The sequence below is a fragment of the Sus scrofa genome, chromosome 13 (genome assembly GCF_054392235.1).
Source record: "Sus scrofa isolate SSC_HxYL_T2T_F1_AM1 chromosome 13, Sscrofa_HxYL_maternal_Yorkshire_Landrace_v2.0, whole genome shotgun sequence".
In the NCBI taxonomy this organism is placed as follows: Eukaryota; Metazoa; Chordata; class Mammalia; order Artiodactyla; family Suidae; genus Sus; species Sus scrofa.
The window spans coordinates 197,727,366-197,755,002 of record NC_139395.1 but is presented as its reverse complement, the minus strand read 5'-3'; the positions used below and the strand labels follow the sequence as shown (position 1 = coordinate 197,755,002).

Sequence of the window (27,637 nt, the reverse complement as noted above, 5' to 3'; positions counted from 1 at the left end):
GAAGTTTAACAACATATTTAAATTGTTAATATTTTGGGGAACATTCAGTTGTAGCATTTATGAAACAACTGTGAAGGAAAGATCAGTGTTCTGGTCAGAGACTGAGAATATCGCATTCCTGATGCTCCTGTGATTTACTGCTGTGTCATAGAGCAATTCAAACCTTAGCAGCTCAAAGCAATATTCATTTTATGATATCTTAAGATCAGGAAATTTAGGCAGGACTCAGATCGGTAATTCTTCTACTCCCAATGGCACTGGTTGAGGTTGCTCAGGATGTTTGCCTGGTGAATGGGTTGAGTGGAGGGTCCACTGTGGCTTCCTGCTCATGTCTGGCACCCAGACAGGGGTGCCTGCTGCTGAGGCCACCGGCCAGCATGCCTATTCTGGCCTCTCCAGCATGTGATCTCAAATAGCTATACTTACATGGTTTGCTGCTCTTGGGAGAAGTTTTCTAAAAACCAGGAGCTGGAACCTGCCAGTTTCTCAAGGGTTGGGCTAGGCAGCTGGTACAATATCACTTTTGCCATTTTCTCCTGGTCAGAGCAGTCACACATTTTCAAGGCAAAGGGATATAGACAACTCCCCCCACCCAAATCTCTTGATAGAAGAGTCAAAGAACTCAGGGTCCTCTTTAAGGTACCATATCTGAAAAGGTCCTTCTAAGGCAACACTTCATGGGACACCCACATCTGCAACTGGGCAAGTCAAAATAGGCTGCTGAGAACTACCCAAGAAAAAGCACAAGAACTTTGAGGTACCACCTCACACCTGTCAGAATGCCCATCATTAATAAGTCTACAAATAACAAATGCTGGAGAGGGTGTGGAGAAAAGGGAACCCTCCTTCACTGTTGCTGGGAATGTAAATTGGTTACAACCACTATGGAAAACAGTATGGAGGTACCTCAGAAAACTAAATATAGAACTCCCATATGACCCAGCAATCCCACACTTGGGCATATAGCCAGACAAAACTTTCCTTGAAAAAGACACATGCACCCACATGTTCATTGCAGCACTATTCACAACAGCCAAGACATGGAAACAACCTAAATGTCCATCGATAAATGATTAGATTAAGAAGATGTAGTATATATACACAATAGAATACTACTCAGCCATAAAAAGGAACAAAATAATACCATTTGCAGCAACATGGATGGAACTAGAGACTCTCGTACCAAGTAAAATAAGTCAGAAAGAGAAAGACAAATACCATATGATATCAGTTATAACTGGAATCTAATATATGGCACAAATGAACCTTTCCACAGAAAAGAAATTCATGGACTTGGAGAACAGACTTGGGCTTGCCAAGGGGGAGGGAGTGGGTATCAGGGGTTAATAGATGCAAACTGCTGCCTTTGGAATGGATAAGCAATGAGATCCTGCTGTATAGCACTGGGAACTATATCTAGTCACTTATGATGGGAGATGATAATGTGAGAAAAAGAATGTATATATGTATGTGTGACTGGGTCTCTTTGCTGTACTGTAGAAAATTGACAGAACACTATAAAACAGCTATAATGGAAAAAATAAAAATCATTTTAAAAATTAAAAATTAAAAAAATTTAAAGGTGAAAAAAAAGCACAAGAGCTCAGCCAGAAAAGAGGAGTGGGGGGAGTTCCTGCTGTAGAGCAACAGGATTGGCAGCATCGAGGGAGTGCTGGCAGACAGGTTCAACCCCAGGCCTAGCACAGTGGATTAAGGATCTGGCATGCCACAGCTGTGGTTCAGGTCACAACTGAGGCTTTGATCTGATCCCTGGGAACTCCATATGCCATGGAGAAGCCAAAAAGAAAAAAAAGAAGAAAGAATGGGAAGCACTGAACCCAGAGCCAGGATGGAGAATGTGAAGAGAAAGAGGGTACAGTGTAATCAGAAATCATTGGTTTAATGACACTCGTTCTAGAGACAGGAGCCCTTGTGAGGAGAGAGGACAAGCGGCGTTGGGCATGGATGATTAAGACAGGAATATGTGCAATACTAGGAAATATTGTCATCCTCTGATGCCTCTGGTGAAGAAACTGAGGCCACAATTCTTTTTAGAAAACAAGGACTCTGAAAAGTGGAAAGACTGTATAAAACAAGAGTTACAATCTTTAGAGATTTGTTAAAAATGATGAAAGCCTTCCTACATGGGAACTTAACTTTAACATGCTCTGGGGAAACTCTAACAAATTTTTACACACTTTTCCCCTTCTGAGTGAAGTGGATGTATGTGAGCCACCCAGATTGCCCTTTAAAATAAGGTACTCATTCTCCCATCCACTGCAAGTGCTGGAAGCTGATCCAGATTTCTCATTTGAGCTTCTCCCTAGAAATCACTCTAGTCTGAAAAGACCCACATTGTCCAATGGCAATGCCCATCTAATTACTGGTCCTTCTATAGGATTGGCTGATGCTTTATTGATGGTGACTTTACAGTTCAAACCTTCCCTCTGTGCAATCTTACCTCCTCTCCTCATAAGAGTTGAACTCAAGCACCCTTACCAGTAAGTTTCTGAACTCAAAGTTCCACCTCAGAGTTTGTTCCCTGGGAAACTCAACCATAAATATAGAAGCAATTGGGGCAGCAACAATGATGAAAGGAGTCTATGTGTGTGCTTTGGAAGCCCTGGGAGCAACTGGGTTAGACTGAACAAGCCATGCAGGGCACTTCCAGTTACACTGCCCCCATCAGGAAATCCTCAGAATGGCAACCACATGACCAAGGGAAAGGGCTCTGAATGCCTCCTGGAGGTGAACTTTGTTCTCTACTCCATTAACCCATATGCTAGAAAACTGGCTCTGTGAGAACAAAAGTCCCTGATTTTTAGGCTTTGCCAATATCTGTGGTGTAAGTGCTCCTACCCTGGCTGATTTCAAGCTATAACTATTTAACAGCTGGGCTCATCAAATTCCTAAATATTTCACAATCAGCTCTTAGGGACCAGTAAGAGCCACCTCTAGTGTATCAACGCATGTGAGTAAATTGTTCTGCTCAGATCTGCTTGGACCAGCATGGGCACCAAACTCTCAGCTTATCTGGTATAAGCCTGTCAGTGACCTAGGCTTGTTGTGGCATGAGAATCAGAAAAGGTTCATAGTGAATAAGCAAAGCAGTCGAATGCTCTCTGGGTGGATTTGAACACACATAGAGAATATGAGCAGTGGACACCAGAGAGTAAAAGCTAAGAAGGCAGATGCAGGGGTGCCACAGGGACCAGGAAGTGGGGGGAACTATGAGCAAGCAGTTGGTCATGAGAGATAACTGAATAGTGACAAGAACAGAAACTGAAAGACACTCCATGTGATGCAGAGATAGGAAGAGTTGCTGAGTGGTCTTAGAGATGGGGCCATATGGCAGAGAGACAGTTGACATGGCACCTCCCAAGCTGCATTAAACCCCAGATAGCAATATAGGATGCTGCTGTCTGAGGGGATTACCTACCTAGCTGAGGACATCTTCATCTTCCTTATTTTCACTTACTTTCTTACAATAATCCCTGTTATTTGGAGCAATCAGAGCGAATTGCTGTTGCTTGCAAAGACACTAGTTTATTAACCCTAGGTCACCGTCTGAGCTGAACATCCAGCCATAAGGCAAAAATCATTTCAGAGTGTGTACAAAATGTTGTTGACATCATCAGAAGCAACTCAAAATAAAGACAGCAGAATCCCTGTGACAATATGGGAAAGACAAAGCCATTTTCTTCTAAGGGTCTAAACATCCATCAAGGCAGCATGATTAAGTCACTTCTTTGTCCACCAGTCAAAGAAAAGACTGTCAGGGACTTAAGTATCACTCCTTATTCATTCAACAAATATTTAATGAATTTCTATTCTGAGAGCCCCATACTGTGTGGGACTCCGGGGATACAATGGTAATCAGAAACAGACAGACTCTCCATCATAGAGCCTATAGTCTAGTGGAGAAGAGGAATATTTGATCAAGAGATGTCCATAGGAAACACAGAACTCAACTGTGCCAAATGCTAAGAAGCAGAGTCATGTAGTTCCAGGAGACTTAATGGAGGGGCTGAGGTGATTTGACTTAGATGAGCAGATTATAGAAGCCCCTGATAAGCGACAATGAATTAAGATCTGAACAAGGCGTTGAAGTGAAGAGAGAAGGGGAGAGTATTGAGGAAAGCCAGGAACAACATGTGCAGAAGCATGTGCAAAGGGAACCTGGGGACCAACAAACCTTTGGATTTGAAGCAGGGTCTTGGACCAGCAGCACCCATAGGCTGGTTAGAAATGCAGAATCTCTGGCCCCATCCCAGATTTGCTTAATGAGAACCTGTATTTTAGCAAGATTCCCATGGTATTTGTACACTTTTTTTTTTTTTTTTTTAATTTGGGAGGCTAAAAGACAAGTGTGGCTGGACTTAGGAAGTGGGAGGTGGGGCATGGTGTGAGCCCAGGCTGGACAGGCAGGGGAGCCCAGGGCCTAGCACTTCATCAGCCATGTTTAGGATTTGGCCTTATTCTAAAAGTGCTGGGAAGTCATGAAGTGTTTTATGTATGTGTGTGATGGGGGAAGTGGAGGGAATTTAGTTGCAATGCAGAAACTTATTAGACAGGAGTAGCATTAAATGTGATTTGTAGAATTCCCATCTTGGCACATCAGAAATGAATCCGACCAGGAACCATGAGGTTGTGGGTTCGATCCCTAGCCTCACTCAGTGGGTTGGGGATCCGGTGTTGCCACGAGCTATGATGTAGGTTGCAGACGCAGCTCGGATCTGGCATTGCTGTGGCTGTGGTGTAGGCTGGCAGCAACAGCTCCGACTCAACCCCTAGCCTGGGAACTCCATATGCCATGGGTGCAGCCCTGAAAAGACAAAAAGACAAATACATATATATATATATATATATATATATATATATATATATGTGTGTGTGTGTGTGTGTGTATATATATATATATATATAAAATTTGCAATTGGAAGGTGATTACTATGATTCAAGCTAGAGACTGTGGGCGTTTGGTGTCCAGAAATGGAGGTGGAGTTGGAAAGAAGTAAATGGATCTGAAAAAAATAATCAGGAAATAGAGTCAATAAGACATGATGATGGTTTGGATTTGGGAAGGGGGGTGGTGATAAAATATAGGATACTTTCAGGTTTACATAAGTGATTTTCATGATCTATGTTGATTTTTACCTTCATATTCAGAGTGCCAATAGTTATGCTGAGCAGGTACCCAGTATTTATTGAATGAACAAATGATTGAACTGAATCAAAAGTGTGTGGTTGGAGTTCCCGTCGTGGTTCAGTGGTTAACGAATCCAACCAGGAACCATGAGGTTATGGGTTCAATCCCTGGACTTAAGAGTTGTGGTGTAGGTTGCAGAAGCAGCTCAGATCCCACGTTGCTGGGGCTCTGGTGTAGGCGGGCGGCTCCAGCTCAGATTAGACCCCTAGCCTGGGAACCTCCATATACCGCAGAAGTGGCCCTAGAAAAGGCAAAAAGACAAAAAAAGAAAAAGAAAAAAAAAAAGAAAGAAAGAAAGAAAGTGTGAGGTATTGCTTTAGGGAGAAGACCATCAGTTTGGCTTTAGAATTGTTGAGGATGGTGGTGGGTCGAATTGTGTACCTGCCAAAAGAGATGTTAAAATCCTAACCTCAAGCACCCATTGTGAATGTGACTTAATTTGAAAATAGAGTCTTTGCAGTTAAGATGAAGTTGTACTGGATGAGGGAAGGTGCTAAATCTAATGCCTGGTGTCCTTGTAAGGAGGGGAAGATTTGAAGACATAGACACACATGGGGGAAGGACAGTCGTGTGAAGATGGAGGTAGAAAGCTGAACTGATGCATCTATAAGCCATGAATGCTGATTGCCAACAATTACCAGAACCCAGAAGAGAGGGGTTTGGAGCAGATTCTCCCTCAAAGCTTCCAGAAAGAATCAACCCTGCGAACACCTTGATTTCAGACATCTAGCTTCCAGATCTGTGAGGGGATAAAATTCTGTTGCCTTAAGCATCTCAGTTTGTGGTATTTTGTTATGGCAACCCTAAGAAACTAAAACAGAAATGCTTGTCTGATATCCAAGAAGAAATGTTTATGTAGTTTGAAATTTGGATCTGAAACAGAGCAATCACCCTAATGAAGGCCCTTAGCTAGAACCTGCTATTATTAAAATAAACACTTCTGATAATATTCCTCTTAACCATTGTGCCCTAGGAAATATGGGTACTCAAGCTTTGTTGAAAATAACATCTTTGAATCTAAGTACCCCTGTGGAAGTATGAGAGTTGAGAAAAGGCATATTCAAAAGGAAAGGAAGTGTTAAAAAGAAAATAAGAAATGGTAGAGAGCATTGAGAAAGTTTGTCCCACAGGAGTGCTCCAACTTCAGCTTCAAGGGACAGAGGGTACTTTTCTTCTGTTTGGCATTCATGCATTTTCCAACTATGTGACTACAGTAATTGCCCAGAAGTCTCTTGGAGATTTTCTAATCCAGTCATCACTTTTTAAGAAGGGATGGGAGATAACCTTTCTGAGTATTTCCTGGGATGAAAGCACTGTTATCAATTCTTTGTGATTCTAAAGGTCATCCTCATTCATTATGGGTCAGTTTACTTTCCATGTATCAGAGATCAAATTGTTGCAAAAGGCTCATCATCAATGCTGTGCTACACCTAGTGCCCCCTCCAGTGTACCTGGGCCTTGAGCCTGACAAGACTGAGAACTTGGACTGCTCAAGGATGATGATCTCATTGTTCATCCTTCCTAGGTTTCTCTGGGTTTCTGTGCATGATGGGTAGCCCATTCCCCTCCAGAGCCAGCCAAGAGGGATTACCCAAGCCTGGTTCCAGGGAGTGTTTGGCTTTGAGCAGGATTATGAATTAATATGAGCCACTAGAGAGCAAGGAACAACAAAGATGTTTCACATACAGATAGTTTCAAGTGATTTGTGCTTTAAGAGTTCACATATAGTTTGGCTATCCAGGACCTGAAACCACATCTTCATAGGTAAAATGCATAGGTGATGCTAAGGGGTTCAAAGAGTTCAGCCAAACTCAATGAATTCAACTATACCTGATAAATGATTATGGCATGAAACTCTGTCCAGAGCTCTCCCTTGGAATTCCTGGAACACACAGACCTGATGGCCAAATCAAAGAGGCCTCTCCTTTTTCCCCCTGGTCCTATTCCTACCCACCTTCTTCACAAGCAGAAGTAAATATTTCCACAAATACAAGCCAAATAAAACTGAAACCCTGTAAGCAATACACAGAGATGGGCTTGTGTAGTAGACAGCTCCAAGTAACCAGGAAAAGCGGTCAAGGATTCTCTCTCCTGCTGAATTCTTACCTCTTTCATGGGCTCCTCTTACTACCACCAACTGCTTGACTAAACTACATAGATCCTCTCTGCAGACCTAGGCATGAACCAAAACCTTCCCCTGGCAAAGAAAGGAAGATAAATGTTTCTAAAAAGAACTTTAACAACAACAAAAACAAAACTACAAGAAAGTGCAAAAAGCATAAGTGTTCAATGTACATGTCACAGCCCAAGCGGCCTGTGGATTGGAGAGCAGACAGCTATGAATACCTAGGAAGTAGCTGTCACTTATTTGTCCAGGATGCAGTGCAAGTGCTATCACTGCCTTGCTCTTTCCCCAGCTGAGGAGGGTGAAGCTGCTGTCCCTGCTCCGAGGGCTTGCTCCTGAGCCTGTGCTTGCCATGAGCTGGCTCAGGCAGGCTCACTAAAGTAAAAGACTTTCAGGTGGATGGGAGTGGACGGAAGAGAGGAGTAAACAACTTAGGACTTTGATGTCTACTCTGATAAGACTCTGATGCCTATTCCCAAGCCAATTAAGGGAGTGATGAGAGTTTTGGGAGTTGGGAGCCAACTCTGGCAACAGGGCTACACTTTGGCCTTCCTCTTTATAGGGCTGGTTGTGCAGCCAGTCTTTTTCTTATCTGTTTATATTGGGAGTGGGAGGGGAAAGGAAGCGAGAATCTCAGGCAGATTCCCCCTCAGGCAGTGCGAGCATGGCTCCTGCCTTTGAGGTATGTAGGCCTTTTCCTGGGAGATGATGAAGGGACCAGATTCTTTAGTCAGGAGCAGGGGTGATGACTTTGAAAACTTTGCCTGGTTGCAGTTCCTCAGCTCAATTTTGATCTGCACTGGGGAATAAATGTGAACCTGTGGGGGACTGAGTACAAAGATAACAAAAGTTAGTGAAGACAAATTGTCTTAACTACTCTCCACCTATTTCCTGCACACAATGTCCATGATGACTTAAGAGGAATGATACCCTCAGAAGGGAGAGGGAGAGGGAAAAGAAATGAGGTAAGTAGAGGGGAGAGAAAAGAAGGAGGAGGAGGAGAAGCAGAGGAAAGGAGAGAAGAGGGGATAAAGAGAAGAAAGGGAGACAGAAGGGAGGAAGGTAGAAGAGAATGAGGTGGTTGAACAGGAAAATAATGAGGCTCTAACAGCTAATATTGACTCCCACGTGGCATCCCCAGACCCTGGATCTCCTGCTCTGCAGACAAAGTCTCTGATGATTATCTCTCAGTACAGCTTTTGCCTTACCATATTCCATAGTCAGAAAAAAGGACATTACTTAATCACAGCTTCCCTTCTGATATGTCTCAGAATTAACGCAGCCTCCCAGGACAGGGCTTGGTGACCAAGTAAGAAGAGCTATACTCCATAGCTGCCTGTTTGCTATGATTCTTTGCTGTTAAACAAGCCCTGAGCTTAGTATCATTTGTTTATCTACCAAACATTTTGATCCAGCTGTGGGCTCCTTTCTGACTCTCCTCTTTTCTGACAGATTATTTTCCTAATGCTCTAGCTCCTTCTTCTAAACCTGCCATCACTCACTCCTAATCAGAGGAATAGGGTCTCTATCCTTCCCCCATCCAGTTCTTGCCTTGCCCCTGTTAGCTACCCTGCTGTCTTGGGTGCCCAAAATATAAACAGAATCCTCAACAAAATTCTAATAAACAAAATCCAACAATACATTAAAAGGTTATACACCATGACCAAGTGAGATTTATCCCTGGGATGCAAGGATGGCTCAACTTTGAAAATCAATGAATACATCACATTAACTGAACAAAGATGAAAAAAATCACATGATTATCTCAATTAATTCAGAAAATGCATGATAAAATTCAGCACCCTTTCATGATAAAAACACTCAACAAACTAGGAATGGGAGGAAATTACCTCAAAATAATGCAGGCTGTATATGAAAAGCCCACAACTAACATCATTACTCAACAGCAAAAAAAAAGAAAAGAAAAGCTTTTCCTCTAAGATCAGGAATAAGACAATGATGCCCACTCTCACCATTTTTATTTAACAGTACTGGAAATCCTAGCCAGAACAATTAGGCAAGAAGAAGAAGTAAAATTCACCTAATTTGAAAAAGAAGTAGAATCGTCTGTTGGCAAATAACATGATCTTACACATAGAAAATGCTACAGATAAACACACACAGACATACACACAAATCTATTAAAAATAATAAATTCAGCAAAGTTATAGGATTATGAAATCAACATGAAAAAATCAGTTGCATTTTTATATACTAACAACAAACTATCCAAAAAAATCTCATTTAAAATAGCATAAAAAAACATAAAATATTTTAGGATAATCTTAACCAAGGAAATGAGAGACATATACTGAAGACTACAAAACACTGCTGAAAGAAATAAAGATACAAATAAAGGGAAATACATTCCATATTCATTGATAGGAAGACTTACTATTGTTTAAATGACCATACTATCTAAAGTGGTCTGCATATTTAATGGAATCCCTATAAAAATCCTACTGATTTTTGTTTTGTTTTGTTTGCTTTTTTGGGCTGCACCTGTGGCATATGGAGGTTCCCAGGCTAGGAATTACAGCTGCCACCTACACCATAGCCACAGCAACGCAAGATCCAAGCCACGTCTGCGACCTACGGCACAGCTCATGGCAACCAACACCAGATCCTTAACCCACTGAGTGAGGCCAGGGATCGAACCTACAACCTCATGGGTCCTAGTGATGGGAACTCTCTGATAGTTTTTGTAGAAATAGAAGAAAATGCTAAAATTCATTTGGAATCTCAAAATACTCCAAATAGCCAAAACAATCCTGAGAAAAAACAAAGCTGGAGGCCCCACATTCCTGATGTAAAAACATACAGGAGCTACTGCTGTGGCACAGTAGGTTAAGAATCCAACTGCAGTAGTTCCCATTGTGGCTCAACAGGTTAAGAACCCAACATAGTCTTCATAAAGATGTAAGTTTGATCCCTGGCCTTGCTCAGCAGGTTAAGGATCCAATCTGTAGGTCAGAGATATGGCTTCGACCAGTGTTGCTGTGCTGTGGCTGTGGTGTAGGCCTGTACCTGCAACTCCAATTCATCCCCTAGCCTGAGCAGTTTAAAAAAATAAATAAATAAAATAAAATAAAAAAGGAATCTGACTGCAGTGGCTCAAGTCACTGTGGAGGTGCACGTCTGATCCCTAGCCCAGTACAGTGGTTAAAGGATCTGGCATTGCCACAGCTGCAGCATAGGTCACATCTGTGGCTCAGATTCAGTCCCTGACCCAGGAACTTCCCTATGATGCAGGTGTGGCCATAAAAATATTATAAAGCTTTAGTAATCAAAATAGTATGTTAATGGCATAAAAAGAAACATATCCACCAATGAACAGAATAGAACGCCTATAAATAAACCCTGATGCATAAAATCAAATGATCTCACTTCCTGTTATATATCCAACAGGATCTCAAAGAGATATTTGCATACCCATGTTCACTGCAGCATTAAACACAATGTCCAAGAAGTGGAAGCAACCTAAATGTCCACCAACAAATGAGAGGATAAAGAAAAAATATGTACACATACACACACACACCCAGGAATATAGGCAATCATTAAAAAGAAGGAAATCCTGGCATACACTATAATATGTATAAACCCTGAGGACACTGTGCTAAGTGAAATAAGCTGGTCAAAAAAAAACAGATACTGAATGATTCCACTTACGTGAGAGGTACCTAATATAGAAAAACTCATAGAAACAGAAAACAGAATGTGGTCACCAGAAGCTGGGGGAAGAGAGAAATGAATAATTGCTGTTCAATGGGTAGAGTTTCAGTTTTGCAAGGTGAAAAAGTTCTAGAGATCTGTAGAACAAAAATATGCATATAGTTAGCACTACAGTACTATACACTTAAGAATGGTAAAGATATGGGAGTTCTCATCATGGCTCAGTGGTTAACAAATCTGACTAGCATTCACGGGGACAAAGGTTCGATCCCTGGCCTTGGTCTCCAGCGTTGCCATTGCCGTTGTCGTGAGCTGTGATGTAGGTCAGAGACGCGGCTCGGATCTGGTGTTGCTGTGGCTATGGCATAGGCCACCAGCTACAGCTCCGATTTGACCCGTAGCCTGGGAACCTCCATATGCCACAGGTACGGCCATAAAAAGAAAAAAAAAAATGGTCAAGATAGTAAATTTTACATTATGTGTTCTTTACTACTGTTTCAAAAAATGTGAAACAAACCCAAGTGTCCATAAACAGATGAATGGATAAACAAATTGTGATATGTCCATGCAAGGAATTCAGCCATAAAAATTAATGGAGTACATGTTCCAACCTGGATGAACCTCTAAAAGTACTGTGCTAAGTGAAAGAAGTTGAATGCAAAAAGCTACATGTTGTATGATTTTTTTGTAGAAAATATGCAGAATAGGTTAATTCATAGAGATATTAAACAAACAAGTGGTTGCTAGGCAACAGGATAAGGGAAGAATGGAGAATAACTTCTTAGTGGATATGGGGGTTTTCTTTCGCAATGTTGAAAAATTTTAGAACTAGATATAGGTGGCGGTTACATAATACTGTAATAAATGCCATTGAATTGTTCACTTTAAAATAGTTAATTATAGGCATTCCCATTGTGGCTCAGCAGTATAAGAACCTGACATAGGGTCTGTGAGGATGCGGGTTTGATCCCTGGCCTCACTTGGTGGCTTAAGGATCCAGCATTGCTGTGAACTGTGGTGAAGGCCAGCAGCTGCAGCTCTAATTCGACCCCTAGCCCTAGAACTTCCATATGCCACAGGTGTGGCTGAAAAAAATAAAATAAAATAAAATAAATAATAATTACATGTTAGTGAATTTCACCTTAATAAAAATTAAAACATTAGATATTATTTTTAACATTAAATATAAATAAAACATTATATATTAATTCATACACAAAGCTCTTAGACCAACTTCTTACTAACTGGATTAAATGAGACAATTGGGACCACCCACTATAAATCTCTTGATTTTAATCCCATAGCCTTGAATGCAAACATGTGGGCATCCACACTTTTACTTACCTCATTTCATGCTAAGAGAATGAGGCATCCTTGTATAAAGCTAACTCCTCAAATCCCTTCATTTTTTCTTCTAAGCTTGCACTCTTCCAACTTCCCCTTTTCTCTTAAATGTTCAATCCCTTCCTTTCTATTTTTTTCTCCTCTTTAGCCTATAAATAATCCCCTGTCTCTCCCACCCTAAAAACACATTTTACTAACCTTATACTGCTCCCTATAATTTGCCTGCTTCCATTCTCTGCCAAGTTTTTCAGAGAGCAGCCAACATTCACATCCTGCTTCAATTTGCCTTCCCGAGGTCCACAATGCCTCCACACCGTCAAATCTAAGGAATATTTAAGTCTTTACTGTATGATTACTGATTCCTTTGATTTCTCGCCATGCTTCCTTGTTGATACTATCTCCATCTACTCTTCAAATATTCTTGTTCCCCAGGGCTCATTTCCAGCCCACTCATGCTGCACACTCTCTGTGTAATTTCGTTCACTCTTGTGGTTTTAACAACCAGCTATGTGAAGATGACGAGTCTCTGATATGCACCTCTGACTGAAACTTCTCCCAAAGCTTCAGACACATAAAACCACTTTCTTACTCATCATTTCCACTTAGGGTTCCAAGGAAACCTCAGACTTGGCATGTCTAAAATAATACACCAACTCTCAAACAGATCTTTCTCCTTCTATAGCACCAACAGCCACCCAATTAGCTAGGCCAAAAACCTGAAATTTACCATTAAACCTTTAAAATGCCTCATTCTCCTCTCGATGTATTTTAGAAATCACCTAATTCTGCTAATTATGCCTCAAATATTTCTCAGAGTTGTGGATCAGATGATGAGGCACTCCCTGCCTAAAATTCTCCAATGGCTTTTCATTGAACTTGGCCTAAAATGAAAACTCCAAGGCCCCACACAAGCTGCTCTCCTTCCTCTCCACCCACATCACCTACAGCTTGGCCCCCCTGTTAGTGGGCTGAAGCCACCTTGTGGTTTTTTGCGTTCTTCAAACAGGCAAGCTTGTTCCTATCTCCAGGTTGTGTCACTTGAGGTTTCCTCTTCCTGGAAATGTTTCCTGCCAGCTCTTTGCATGGCTTGCTCTTTTCTTATACCTACTTCTCAACAAAAAGCCATCTCTGAGAGCCCTGACCCAGCTCCATGACTCAACAAGTGGACCCTCACAGACACAACACCACTTTTATTTTTTGCATGGCACTCATTACTGTTTGAATCATCTGATATGTACATTTCCTTATTGTTTGTCTCCTTAACTGAGATAAGCACTCATCATTTTGGAAATCTTGTTTGTTTCACTTGTGTTGGGCCCACCTCCCCTACTAAAATTTAAATTTTACAAGAGCTGAGACGTTGTATATATCTGAGATAGCCATTCCAGCCCCGCTTCTGGCAGGTCATGAGTTCCTCTCTCACCCTCCAGGCTCAATACTGATGATGTCCCAGCCAGCTTGATGCCTAGTCTTGACTGCAATATGACAATGAAAGAGAAAGACAAAAAAATTATCTCCATTCACCCTCTGAGAAAAGTCTGGAGCTCCCCATTTCTGAGTGGTGCTAAAAGTACCTTAGTCCTTCCAATGGTAGCACCATGTCCACATAAATGCTTCATGATTCAATGTGTATTAGGCATCTTCTACATGTTTTGTGTTATGTGAAGGATTGCGTGGGTTACACTGCTGAATTCAGCACTATCTCTGGCCTTCCAGAGCTCGTAGTTTTATCAGAGAAGACACACAAGCCACTGCAACATCTTAGATTATCTGAGACAACTCCAATTGCTGGATTCCATGTTGTGGTTTGTGACTTAGACTATCTTGACCTTGTAACTATAAACTTAAGATGATAAATACCAGCAATATGAACAAAGTTCTTTGGGAGCATGAAAAAAGCAATTCACTCTGCTGGTAGAATAGGGAAACTTCACAACAGATCAGTTCATTGGATCTTGATGTAACTATGGGTTATTTCCAACTCAGGAAGATGGAAAACAACATTCAAAGCAAAGTGGAAAATATGAGAAAATGCACAGAAGTGAATGGGATCGAGTACTAGGGAAGAGAGCAAGAAGGGCAAAAAACCCCACTAAGGTGACTACTACAGAATGATGACAGCTTGGTAGTTGGAGCTTTGAAGGTCATGGTGAGGAATATTAATTTTTCCCCCTTTAATTCACTGGTTCCCCACACCTGAGCTGGACTGACTACAAAAGAATTACCTGGAAAACTTGTTAAAATATATATTCTTGGGAGTCAGACCTGGATAATCTGATTCAGACAATTTAGAATGGATATCTGGACTATTCCTGAGAAATTCAGAGGATGAGCTCAGGTTAGGAAGCATGACTGTGGAGACCAGAAGAAGCCTGTCTTAGTCTTGCCCCACTGGCCCTTACCAAGATCTAAAATTGGTCAGTTGAGCCTCGGAGATTTCTGAACAGGAGAGGAAGCAGATTGGTTACCCCATATCCATCAGAGTGAGCCCTGGGTCTCATCCTGCTATTCTATCCATCACCTGTGTGCTTGGGTACTCAATGACCACTGGGCCTCCAGCTCAGCTCCAGCTGCAAGGGCTTCTGTCTCAATGTCCTCACCAGCAATCCAGTTTTCCTGTAGGTTCCAGGCTCCTGGAAAAATCCCAGTGTTACTTGGTTGGGGCCTGACAACCTGCCTAACATAAACACTTCCTCCAGGGATGGACCATTAGTAAAGGTCTCACTCCAAAGCAAAGAGAATCCCAGAGAGACTTGTCCTCATCAGGCTCATCAGAGTTGTAGCAAACAAAAGTTTTAGCAGAAGCATGACATAACTGGGTCTGTGTTTCAGGAAGATGGACTACCAAAAATAGGGAGAAACATTTAGGAGACTGCAGTAATAGTTTAAAGGGAGACAGTGAAGAACTGTGCAAAATGGCCAAGAAAATGAAAAGTAGGAGACTGTGAACTTGGTCACAGAGTAGAAGCAGAGAGAGCAAAAGCAGAGACGATGCCAGGGCTTCCAGTTTTATAAAGCGATGTTTTAGCTGCATTAGCCATTTACTTCTATTTCACTTGTTACCTATTTTTTAAATCTTACTCAAAGTTTTCATTGCATGGGGAAGCATCATTATTAAATGATATCACAGTGTGTTGCAGCTCATTTATAAAAAAACACTGTAGCTACCACCGTGTTGAAAGCCTTCCGCCTGGCTGGAACTAATTTTCTCCACCACAAATATCAAAAGTGCCTGGAAATGTACAAAGCAATCATTTTTATCTATCAAAAGTAATGCTATTATTTTGACCCCACAGTAATTCCTTGAGATGTTATTTTAGAAAAATTTTTAAAGTATTAATATTTTATTTTAGTTAGATTGGGGCAGCCACTATGGAAAACAGTATGAAGGTTCCTCAAAAAACTAAAAATAGTTACCATATGATCCAGCAATCCTGCTACTGGCCATATACTCAGGGGGAAAAAAAAAACCCTATAATTTTAAAAGATACATGCACCCCTATGTATATAGCAGCACTATTTACAATAGCCAAGACATGAAAACAACCTAAACGTCCATTGACAGATGGATAAAGAAGATATGGTACATGTATGCAATGAAATACTATTCACCCTTTAAAAAGAATGAAATAATACCACTTGCAGCAATATGAATGGACCTAGACATAATCATACTAAGTAAAGGAAATCAAAGACAAATAATATATGATATCACTTACATGTGGAATCTAAAAAAATGACAGAAATCAACATATCTATGAAATAAAAACAAACTCACAGATATAGAGAACAGACTTGTTATTGCCAAGGGTGGGGGCTGGGGAAGGGAAGGATTGGGAGTTTGGGATTAGCTGAGGCAAACTATTATACATAGGCTGGAGGAATAGAAGGTCCAACTGAGCCTAACTGAGTTACTTTGCTGTACAGCATAAATTAACGCCACATTGTAAATCAACTATACTTCAATAAAAAAAAAAAAAAGTTTATCTCAGAGAGGACACTCTGCATTCAAGACTGCTAATCTGAAAATAAAATTAGTGACAGCTTACTCATCTTTTTGTTTCCATTTATTTTTCACATGAATATTTCAGCTTTACCTAACAATTTTACTTCTGACTAATTTGAACATATGTGCATTGCTTTAGTATTTGACTTAAAGAGGATTTTTCTGGTAAAAATAATGCAAAGTCACGTTTTGTTTTCAGAATATTTATTTCTCCTGAGATTCTGAGAGATGTGCATAGATTTAAAGGGATAACTTAAAATTTAGACTTACTCTCGGGCCTAAGAAGTATCATTTAAGAATAGAGCTATTGTCCTAAAAATAACACTCTAATATAATATCCCAATGTTGTCCAGTTGCCATATCTTGATTCATTGAAAGATTTATAGTTGTCTCCTTTACTCTGCTTGAAGTTGCTAAGCAGAAGCAGTAGAGAAATTCAGCAGTAAACATACTTTTGTAGGATTCTTCATTCCTGATTTAGCTAATGCCCAACTCTCAAAATAGAAAACAACAAGCCCCTCGGGTTTTACTTGCAAATAAACTTAAATGCTGAGTTCACCAACTCCTGAAATTCAGATGTGCCTTCCTGACTCCTCCGTCACATCTGCCACAACTGCTGGAAAAGCCACCCCCATGGACCTGCGTGCTTAAACTCTTCCTTTAAGCAGAATTTTATTTTTCCCTGGCTTTCTTCTTTCCACAAAATAATGGAACAGTTGCCAAACTCCACTCCTCTTCTGCTCCACAAATGTTTCTACCATGGAGGTAGAAATTTTCCTCCTTGATGAGTTCATGTTGGCCGTATATATTCAGGAAGGAGGAACAACTCTCTTCCCAAAGAGCAGATGAATAATTGCTTAGTTAGAAGAATGTTCCAGGCCAGAGGAAGGGAGTAGTCAGCTCCTTCCTCAGAATCACATCCCTTGCCAAAGAACAATTGGAGGCTGCCCCCTGATTTTCCACACTTCAGATTCAGAGGGAAGGATGTCCTGATTTGTTAAGATAAACCAGAGAAAAAAAGAAAAATAAAGGAGCAGCAGGTGTGGCCTAATTCACTGCGCCTGAGCTTCTGACAAAGAAGCAAAACCCCCCTATACCAGCATGTAAGGACAGAGCTCAACTGCAGCAGAAATTTGAAACTGAAAGCCAAGTTACCAGCCCTGACTTTGGAATTGCCTTAAGCCAATTTGCAAAGAAAATCAGTGCAGGCCAGGGCTTGATGGGGTGTCTGAGGACTTGATGTCTCCCTTCTTTGGCTTTTCCCCAACGGGTGTTGATAAATAGAGATGATATGACCTAACCCAGAATTCTCAGGAGATTCAAAAAGAAATGGTCCTGTGGAGCAAAACTAAGCTTATGTATTTTTTTTTTCCTTTTTAGTATCACCGTATGGAAGTTCCCGGGCTAGGGGTCAAATGAGAGTTGCAGCCACACCAATGTGGATCCAAGCTGTGTGTGCAACCTACACCACAGCTCACAGCAAGGCCGGATCCTTAAACCACTAAGCAAAGCCAGGGATTGAACCCATGTCCTCATGGACACTGTGTCAGGTTCTTAACCTGCTGAGCCACAACAGAAACTCCTTGTCTTTTTAAAAATGCTTTCACTGTCAGTAAACTTCAGTGTGGTGAGTAGAGCAGTAGCAAATCAAACTACTTTGTCCCCATGAAGAATGAGCAGAGAGGATGTAAAAGAGCCAAAAGCATCTGATGTGAAAGCCACATCAGATTTTCAGTCCTTCCACAGGGGCAAATGTTGGCTCCTTGTTACAGGTATCATAACCAAAGCTCGGAAGTGTTACATTGCTAGCTCTGGGTCAAACAGCTAATAAAAGAGAGAGCCTGAATTTAAACCCAGCACAGCCAAACTTCAAACCTGGGGTCAGTCTTTTGTCCTAGTGATTCCCAAATGCTGGTCCCTGAGCTGATGCTAGCCCGAAGCTGAGAAGACCCACCTGGGCAGCATGGTCAAAATGCCTGGCCCACAGGCTCTAGAAGATCTAATTCAATAGGTCTGGAATGAGACCTAAGAACCTGTGTTTTTAAAAAATGTCCTTGACATTTTTTTCATAGCAAAACCTGGGAACCATTTCAGTATATACTCTTCTAAGCATTTTTTTTCCCCCAGCAGTTAATTAATTGATTAGTGAAAATCTTAGCTCAACTCCCAAATCAAAGTATAACACACCTGTCACTCAGAGAATGTAGCTGATATTTCTATGAACTGTGAAATATATTTTCAAAATATTTGAAGTTCCAGTGGTCCTTTAGAAAACGTCCTTGACCCTGGACTTAGGACGTGCTTCTTTATGTTCAGAAAATGAGGCTGCATCACTGAGACTAAGTGTGACCCACAATTCTCTTGCTGCAAAACTCCTAGTTTCCTGCAGGGTTCAAGATTTTCCTTACTTCTGGGTGGCTTTGAGTGCCAGGAATGCTGGGACTGGGTACAAATGCCTGGTCTCTTAGATGTTTTTGATTTACTGACCCTTCAGAGCTGCATTTGTTTTTGACATGGGCTGAGCATCTGTTTTGATCAATTTTCTAAAGTATGCTTTTTCCTAAGATTTTTTTTTTCTTTTTTTCTTTTAGAGCCACATCCACAGCATATGGAATTTCCAGGGTTAGGGGTCAAATTTGAGCTGCGGCTACCGGCCTACACTAGAGCCACAGCAACTTGGCATCTGAGCTGCATCTGGGACCTATACCCAAGCTCACGGCAACCCCAGATCCTTAACCCACTGAGCAAGGCCAAGGATCAAACCAGCATCCTCATGGATACTTGTTGGGTTCTTAAATAAGCTGCAGGGAAACTCCCCTAAGATAGTTTGTATTTTGGCTTCTCTCCAAGGACACTGCTGAGCCTCTCTTGAGATCTGAGGTGAAGCTTTTAACATCTTCTTGCCTTCCAGTTGGGGCTTCTGGGTGCACCCCAATGTCCAGATCTCCAAGGCTTATTTGTCCTCACTCACCCTTCTCTGTGAAGTCCACAGCTAGACTTAAGTGGGTAAGGCGAAATGTGATCCAGGGGCCAAATCCAGCCTGGCATCTGTTTTTGGAAATAACATTTTACTGGAATACAACCAGGCCCATTCATCTGCTTGTCTATGGCTGCTCTCATGGTACAGTAGCAAAACTGAGTAGCCAGACACAGACAGAGACCATATGGCCTGCAAAGCCAGAAGTATTTACTTTCTGGTCCTTGACAAAAAAAGTTTGCCCATCCCTGGACTAAAGGAACATTTCAGTGAGAATATTTATAGATTTTCCTCTGATAGAAAAATACCACATATACTTCCAGGATCACCCTGAAACACGTATGCTGTGAGAATTTTTTCATTTGCTTTATTTTGCTTAATTTTTAATCCTTAGTTTTATGTCACAACATACATATTCTTTTTTCAATCTCATGTTTGAATTTCACTGGTTTATTAAGGAGGCAAAAATTAAGGTCTAAAAAATGATGGACATTCCTTTCAATAAATACTTCTTGTTTTTTTGTTTGTTTGTTTGTTTTGTCCCTTGTCTTTTTAGGGCTGCACCCACAGCATATGGAGGTTCCCAGGCTAGGGGTCTAATCGGAGCTGTAGCTGCCAGCCTATACCACAGCCACAGCAACTCAGGATCTGAGCCTGATCTGCAACCTAAACCACAGTTCATGGCAATGCTGGATCCTTAACCCACTGAGTGAGGCCAGGGATCAAAACTGTAACCTCATGGTTCCTAGTCAGATTCATTTCTGCTGAGCCACGACAGGAACTCCAATAAACCCTATTTTTAAAATATATGATGAATCATCTAGTTACATATGTAAGGGGAAAGGGTAGAAGATTATTTGAATCTCTGTTAATTTGTCATAATTTTCTCCACTTTACTCCATTTTCTAAAATGAACCCCAATTTCACCAATTTGCAAACTGTATTGCCAACAAAAGGAAATTATATATATATATATATATTTTTTTTTCTTTGTCTTTTTAAGGCCACACCTGCAGCATACAGCAGTTCCCAGACTAAGGGTCAAATCAGAGCTACAGCTGCCGGCCTACACCACAGCCACAGCAATGCTGGATCCAAGCTGAGTCTGCAACCTACACCACAGCTCATAGCAATGCCAGATCCTTTAACCCACTGAGCAAGGCCAGGGATCAAACCCAAAACCTCACAGATACTAGTCAGATTCATTTCTGCTGCACCACAATGGGAACTCCAGGAAACAATATATTTAAAAATTTTTTCCCAAAACACCTTGATAATTGGTGATGGTACAAATTATACATCTAATAAAATATTAGCCCAGGAAAATAAATTTTTAGAAAAAAAACTCATTCCTTTCTATGAAAATAAGAAATAATGTGCCTTTAAAAACCTTACTGCTCTTTTCAAATCTAGGAAAGTTACTAGTAAAACTCTTCCAGATTTGATATTTAGTAATTATAGAAAAGCAACTGGCTTTGTACCTGAAATCTTTCCTTCAATTATGCTCCCTTGGCCTGCCAAGTTATTGGTATTTAAAAGTACCAGTGTGCCCTCTTGTGGCACACTACAGTTACTGTTCTTTTCTAGTACTAATTTAGAAGTTTGGTGTAGACTCACTAAATTTTATGTAAGTTATTTTACAAAAGACCACTCTATCTTGCATTTCATCTTGGATTGGTTCTTACAGAACAGTAGTCAACTCTATATGCTAGGACTTGCAGAATAAACTGATAAAATTACCCTTGACTGTAATGACATTACCCTTGACTATAACGTCACTGTCTGACACCCACCCTGATTACCCAAGAATATAGGTAATAAGTCTACCATCCATTTTTGGTCTATAGGGCTTTCTTGTAGGAGGGAAAAACAAAGTCTAACATTTTCTTATCTTGCATGTCAGACTTTAACAAAGAACTTCTACCTACTTTGCTTTCCAATTTGAGGATGTGAACATATGTAAGTGTGTGTGTGTGTGTGTGTGTGTGTGTGTGTGTGTGTGTGTGTGTGTGTGTGTGTGTGTATTTTTTTTCTTTTTGTCTTTTTGCTATTTCTTGGGCCGCTCCTGCGGCATATGGAGGTTCCCAGGCTAGGGGTCAAATCGGAGCCGTAGCCACCGGCCTACGCCAGAGCCACAGCAATGCTGGATCCGAGCCACGTCTGCAACCTACACCACAGCTCACAGCAACGCCGGATCGTTAACCCACTGAGCAAGGGCAGGGACCGAACCCGCAACCTTATGGTTCCTAGTCAGATTCGTTAACCACTGCGCCACGACGGGAACTCCAAGTGTGTATATTTTTATCAAAGAGCACATGAAAATTCCCCTACAAGGAAGAGCAAACAGTTTTATCTCACTTTCTAGTTGCCTCCTTTCAAGGGGAGCTTTGGTTCCCTGTTCTGGATGTTTGACTTTGTGAATTCACTGATTTAGGCTATAGTTCAATCAAGCCCATGGATCCCCTAGGTTATATTTTGGGACTTGTGAGACCATAATACCTTCTGGTATCATGGTCATATTGTATTATTGTCATACCATATGGTCATACCATAAGGTATTGTGGTCAAAATACCCATAATATCTCCGCTGAACTGCTTGGGATTTTTTTTGCTTTTGTTTTGTACTGTTTTTAGTAATGGAGTTCCCGCAACTTACTAGCTTAACTGGGATCCCTTGAGCAAGTTACTTTAATGCTCTCAGCCGTAACGCTTCATCTATGAAATGGAGAGATTAATAATGACAATTTCATAAAGCTGTCATGAGGATGAAACACAAAAATGAATATTAAAGTACCTTGCTCAGGCTAGGCACACCGGGAGAGATTAATAAGTGTTACAGTCAGCATTTCTGTTAGGTTTCTAAACATATCCTAACACTATGATTTCTTTCATTTTTTTTTTTAATGTCACTGGAAGAATGGCTGCATTGCTGCCACCAGAGACTTTATGTATGTATTTATTTATTTATTTAGGGTGGGCTTTTTAGGGCTGCACCTGTGGCATATGGAGGTTTCCAGGCTAGGGGTTGAATTGGAGCTACAGCCACCGGCCTGCACCACAGCCACAGTAATACCAAATTTGAGTCGCGTCTTCGACCTACACTACAACACATGGCAACGCTGGATCCTTAACCCACTGAGCAAGGCCAGGGATTGAACCCACAACCTCATGGTTCCTAGCTGGATTAGGTTCCACTGTGCCATGATGGGAACTCCTGTGATTTCTTAATGTCTCCCCCTCCTTTTGCCACTTTCAATTTTCTAGTATATTTTTGGTCTGTTTTATTCAACTGTTTGTTTTCTAATATTTTCTTTTTCCTTATGGCAATGGAAAAACTAGCTTTAAAAGTGTGGGTTCTTGTTTCAGAACCCTGAATTTCAGTTGACTTACTTCTCTACACCACAGCCACAGCAACGCCACATCTGAACCTGATCTGCAACCTACACCATAGCTCATGGCAATGCTGGATCCTTAACCCACTGAGCGAGGCCAGGGATGGAACCTGTAACCTCATGGTTCATAGTTGGAAGACTGCCCTAGAGAGCCAATACCTAGAAATGGAAATAGTGGAACATCACTGTACTACTCAGGCATGAATCCTCCCACACCCTTCTTATTGGAGAGCTGAAACAGATCTCCTGATAAGATGTTTTAGAAGTATGAAGAACAATATAAGTACTTACTGTTTGTTTTTTTTCAGTGGTCGGATGGTTATTTTGCATTTATCCAGAAATTTCTGATGAAAGTAAAACAGCTTCCACATCATGGATCTGTTTTTAGAAGAACAGACACAACATCGTTGGATGGAACAGATGCTCCAACTATTGAGGGTATTTTTTTTTGTCCATAGCTTCATCAAACATCAAAAGTAAAAAAAATAAAAAATAAAAAAAAGAGAGAGAGAGAAATAAGGAATTCCCTTCATGGCGCAGCAGAAACGAATCCAACTAGGAACCATGAGGTTGTGAGTTCGATCCCTGGCCTCACTAAGTGGGTAAAGGATCTGGTGTTGCCCTGAGCTGTGGTGTAGGCCGCAGACGCAGCTCAGATCCTACTTAGCTGTGGCTGTGGCGTAGGCTGGCAGCCGTAACTCTGATTCAGCCCCTAGCCTGGGAACCTCCAAATGCCCACAAATGCTGTTTTAGGATGTGGCCCTAAAAAACAAAAACAAAAAACAAAAACAAACCAAAAAAAATCAAAAGTAACTTTCTAGATCAGCTCTAGTTGAAAAGTACTTATTTTGGAATCCCCATTTTTGTTTCCCTAGCAATGATATGACATCATGTCAAGGTTCTTACACTCAAAGACAGGCCTAAATGGGCTTCTTGAGTCCTCTTGTATGACTTATAACTGGAGGTTTTTCAATCTCTTTATTAGATGTAGCAAGAGCAAAATACGAGAGAGGGAGAGAGGTAGGGAGATGATTTCAAATAGATAACTCCACATAAGATTTAATAAAGAGAATTTTACCTATACCCACTTTGGTATCCACAACTCTTACCTGTTACCTAGGAATTAAATGTTGAGTTGCAAAGTATCATCACTATAGTAACTAGAAGTCACTGGAATGTTGAAAATGTGGGAAGATGTTAAATTTAGATCAAAGTGAGTATATGTCACATTATCAATCCTATTCCCGCAGGAGCTAATTTTCTTCAACAGATCATCCTTCTATACCACATGAGAGGCTCTTTTCTCTCTTTTGTGCCAATTTTCAAAATCATTTAAATTAGCAAAAATGTTTTTGGTTTTCAGAAATAATCATTTTCATTTTTTTCAAACTGTGGTTTAAAATAACTGTGTCCCAATGCTGTTTAGCTTTCCCTGGATGATAAATAGTACAAATGTCTTGCGTGTTCTGGGTATACACTTTTAAGTAATCCTTTTTTTTAACATCAGAAATGCATCTGACCTGCCTTGTGACTGTTTGCTGTGAACCATCCAAAGCTGGCATGTTGTAAGATTTTAGTGCTTTTTGTAGAATTAACTTTCCTACTTGCATATAAACAGCCTCAGACTACCCAAGTTAGATTGAACAGTTGATGACATTTATATTTTCCCAGGCATCAGAAAGGAGAATTCAATCCCACAAAATTAAATGCCTTTAGGAGAAAAAAAAAGAGGATATCTGACATTAAAGACAGAAATATTTTTCGTCTCTGTTTAAGTGTTCCCAAACTCCAGACAGTCTTTTTTATTTTTTTACTTCTTCTCCATTCCTTTTCTCTCCTGGCTCTATGAATTATAATTAGGAACCTAGAGGATGAATTTGATTTTCACTCGTGCCATTTTTTGTAATATACGAAGTCTGATGGAGGACTGTTCTGCTTCTTCACAAATGGTTGACTCTGCTTCTTTGGTGTTCTTGACACACATCTGGGTTGGTGGGGAGGGGTGCTGGCAATTGTCTCAGCAACAGGAAACTCCCGAAGGAGGGCTGTGTTCCAAGTCATGCAAAAACATGTGTTGCTAGTTACCTGTCTTGCTTTGTCCATTTCCCATTGTTGTCTAAAAATAACACCCACTGGTGACCCACTTTTTACTAAAACTTTCTAAAGAAGTTGACCTCACTTCGATTGCATCTCTGCATGTGCCAAGGGAAGGGCTATATTTTGGAAGACTGTATTTTGCATCCCACCAGACCCCTTGATATAGCAGGACTTCCATGGGTCTGGACTGAGGGGAGGATGAGAGGTGTAAGTGTTCTCCTGGTTCAACGTGACCAGCTGGATACAGTTCACAACAATCAAAATAGACTCCTGGCTTCTGCCCAAAAGTCTGAGGAGCATGAGGCACAGTTTATTACCAAAAGAAACAGTCCTACCAGGAACTAGTCCAGACACACAGAGAGTGCAGAGGATGTCCAGAGCTAAAATATCTATTATGCCTGACAGTCCTTGCAGAGTCTGACTTCAGTGGGAGCCTGGGAATCCTTTTCCTCTGCAGTTTCCTTTCTCTACCCATGTCCCCAAGATACCTAGCCCTATCCTGGGGGTGCTAGTCAATCTGGGGAGTGAAGTAAGTAGTGGGATTCCTTGAGGCCATGATGACCATTTCTTCTAGATAATTCAACCTCTGTTATACTTGCCTTCTTCCTCATAAGAAGAGGCTAAGGCATTTAAGCATCTTCTGTCTCTCTCTCTCACTCTCTTTTTTTTTTTTTTTTTTTTTTTTTTTTTTTTGGTCTTTTTAGAGCTGCACCCAAGACACATGGAAGTACTCAGGCTAGGGGTCGAATTGGAGCTGTGGCCACAGCCACAGCCTCGCAAAATCCAAGCCACGTCTGCAACCCACACCACAGCTCACAGCAACACCCGATCCTAAACCCACTGAGCAAGGCCCAGGATCAAACCCGAGTTCTCATGGATGCTAGTTGAGTTCGTTACCCACTGAGCCATCATGGAAACTCCCATTTCAGCATCTTCTGATTGGAGCATTTAAAATAAAGATAAACCCTTGTCCTTAGATGTTTAATGTGCTTAAAATTTCTTTCACTTGAGTCTGTATTACAAAATCCCCTATCTGAAGAAACAACGAAGTTCCCTTGTGGCACAGAAGGTTAAGGATCCAACATTGCCACAGCTGCAGTGTAGGTTCAATCACTGGACCAGAGAACTTGCACAAGCTGTGGTTGCTGCCCTCCCCCCACAAAAAAAAGAGTAAACAAGAAAGAAAAGATTTTTTTAATTGAAAGAAAGATATCTATTCAAGAAGTTCAAACATAAATGAATGTCTTCTTTGAACTAAGAATTGCAATAGGTTCTGGGAATATAGAAATGATAATTTATAGGCACCATTTCAGTGTTTATGAATTCAGAATTTTTTTTTTTTTTTTGTCTTTTTGCCTTTTCTAGGGCCGCTTCTGTGGCACATGGAGTTTCTCAGGCTTGGGGTCTAATCGGAGCTATAGCTGCTGGCCTGCGCCAGAACCAGAGCAACACGGGATCCGAGCCACATCTGCGAACTACACCACAACTCACTGTAATGCCAGATCCTTAACCCACTGAGAGAGACAAGGGACTGAACCTGCATCTTTATGGACTCTAGTAGGATTTGTTAACCGCTGAGTCATGGGGGAACTCCCAAAAGCAGTTCTAAGAGGAAGGTTTATAGCAATACAAGCCTACCTCAGGAAACAAGAAAAAGCTCAAATAAACAACGTAACTTTACATCTAAAGCAGCTAGAGAGAGAAGAACAGATAAGACCTAAAGTTAGTAGAAGGAAAGAAATCATAAAGATCAGAGCAGAAATCAATGAAATAGAAAGAAAACCATAGAAAAGATCAATGACACTAAAAGCTGGTTCTTTGAAAAGATCAACAAAATTGATAAACCCTTAGCCAGACTTATCAAGAAAAAAAAAAAAGAGAGAGGACTCAAATCAATAAAATTACAAATGAAAGAGGAGAAGTAACAATGGACATCATAGAAATACAAAGGATCATAAGAGACTACTATATGCAACTACATGCCAATAAAATGGAAACCTAGAAGAAATGGACAAATTCTTAGAAAAGTACAATCTTCCAAGACTAAACCAAGATGAAATAGAAAAGATGAATGGACCAATCACAAGGACTGAAATTGAAACTGTGATTTTAAAACTTGCAACAAATAAAAGTTCAGGACAAGACGGCTTCACAGGTGAATTCTATCAAACATTTAGAGAAGAACTAACACCTATCCTGCTGAAACTATTCCAAAAAATTGCAGAGGAAGGGATACTCCCAAACTCATTCTATGAGGCCACCATCATCCTGATACCAAGACCAGACAAAGATGTCACAAAAAAGAAAATTACAGGCCAATTTCACTGATGAACATCAATGCAAAAATCCTCAACAAAATACTAGCAATCTGCATCCAACAATACAATAAAAGGATTGTACATCATGATCAAGTGGGATTTATCCTAGGGTTCCAAGGATTCTTCAATATCTGCAAATCAATTAGTGTGACAAACTGAAAATAAACCATGTGATCCTCTCAATAGATGCAGAAAAAGCCTCTGACAAAATCCAGCACTCATTTCTGATAAAAACCCTTCAGAAAGTGGGCATAGCAAGAACCTACCTCAACATAATAAAGGCCATATATGACAAACCCACAGCTAACAACATTCTCAATGGTGAAAAGCTGAAAGAATTCCCCCTGAGATCAGGAACAAGACAAGGATGTCTCCTCTCGCCACTGATCAACATAGTTTTGGAAGTCCTAGCCACAGCAATCAGAGAAGTAAAAGAAATAAAAGGAATCCAAATTGGAAAGGAAGAAGTAAAACTATCACTTTTTGCAGATGAC

General features: G+C 40.8%; 1 long non-coding RNA gene across 2 annotated transcripts in view; it reads right to left on the bottom strand.

Moving 5' to 3' along the window:
• The window catches only part of LOC146397830 (uncharacterized), a 149,781-nt gene that overhangs the window by 76,346 nt on the left and 45,798 nt on the right, over positions 1-27,637 (bottom strand). For both annotated transcript variants that reach the window (XR_014825025.1, XR_014825026.1), the window contains exon 2: positions 23,020-23,106. This is a non-coding gene — a long non-coding RNA (uncharacterized LOC146397830). The remainder of the gene's footprint in view (positions 1-23,019; positions 23,107-27,637) is intronic.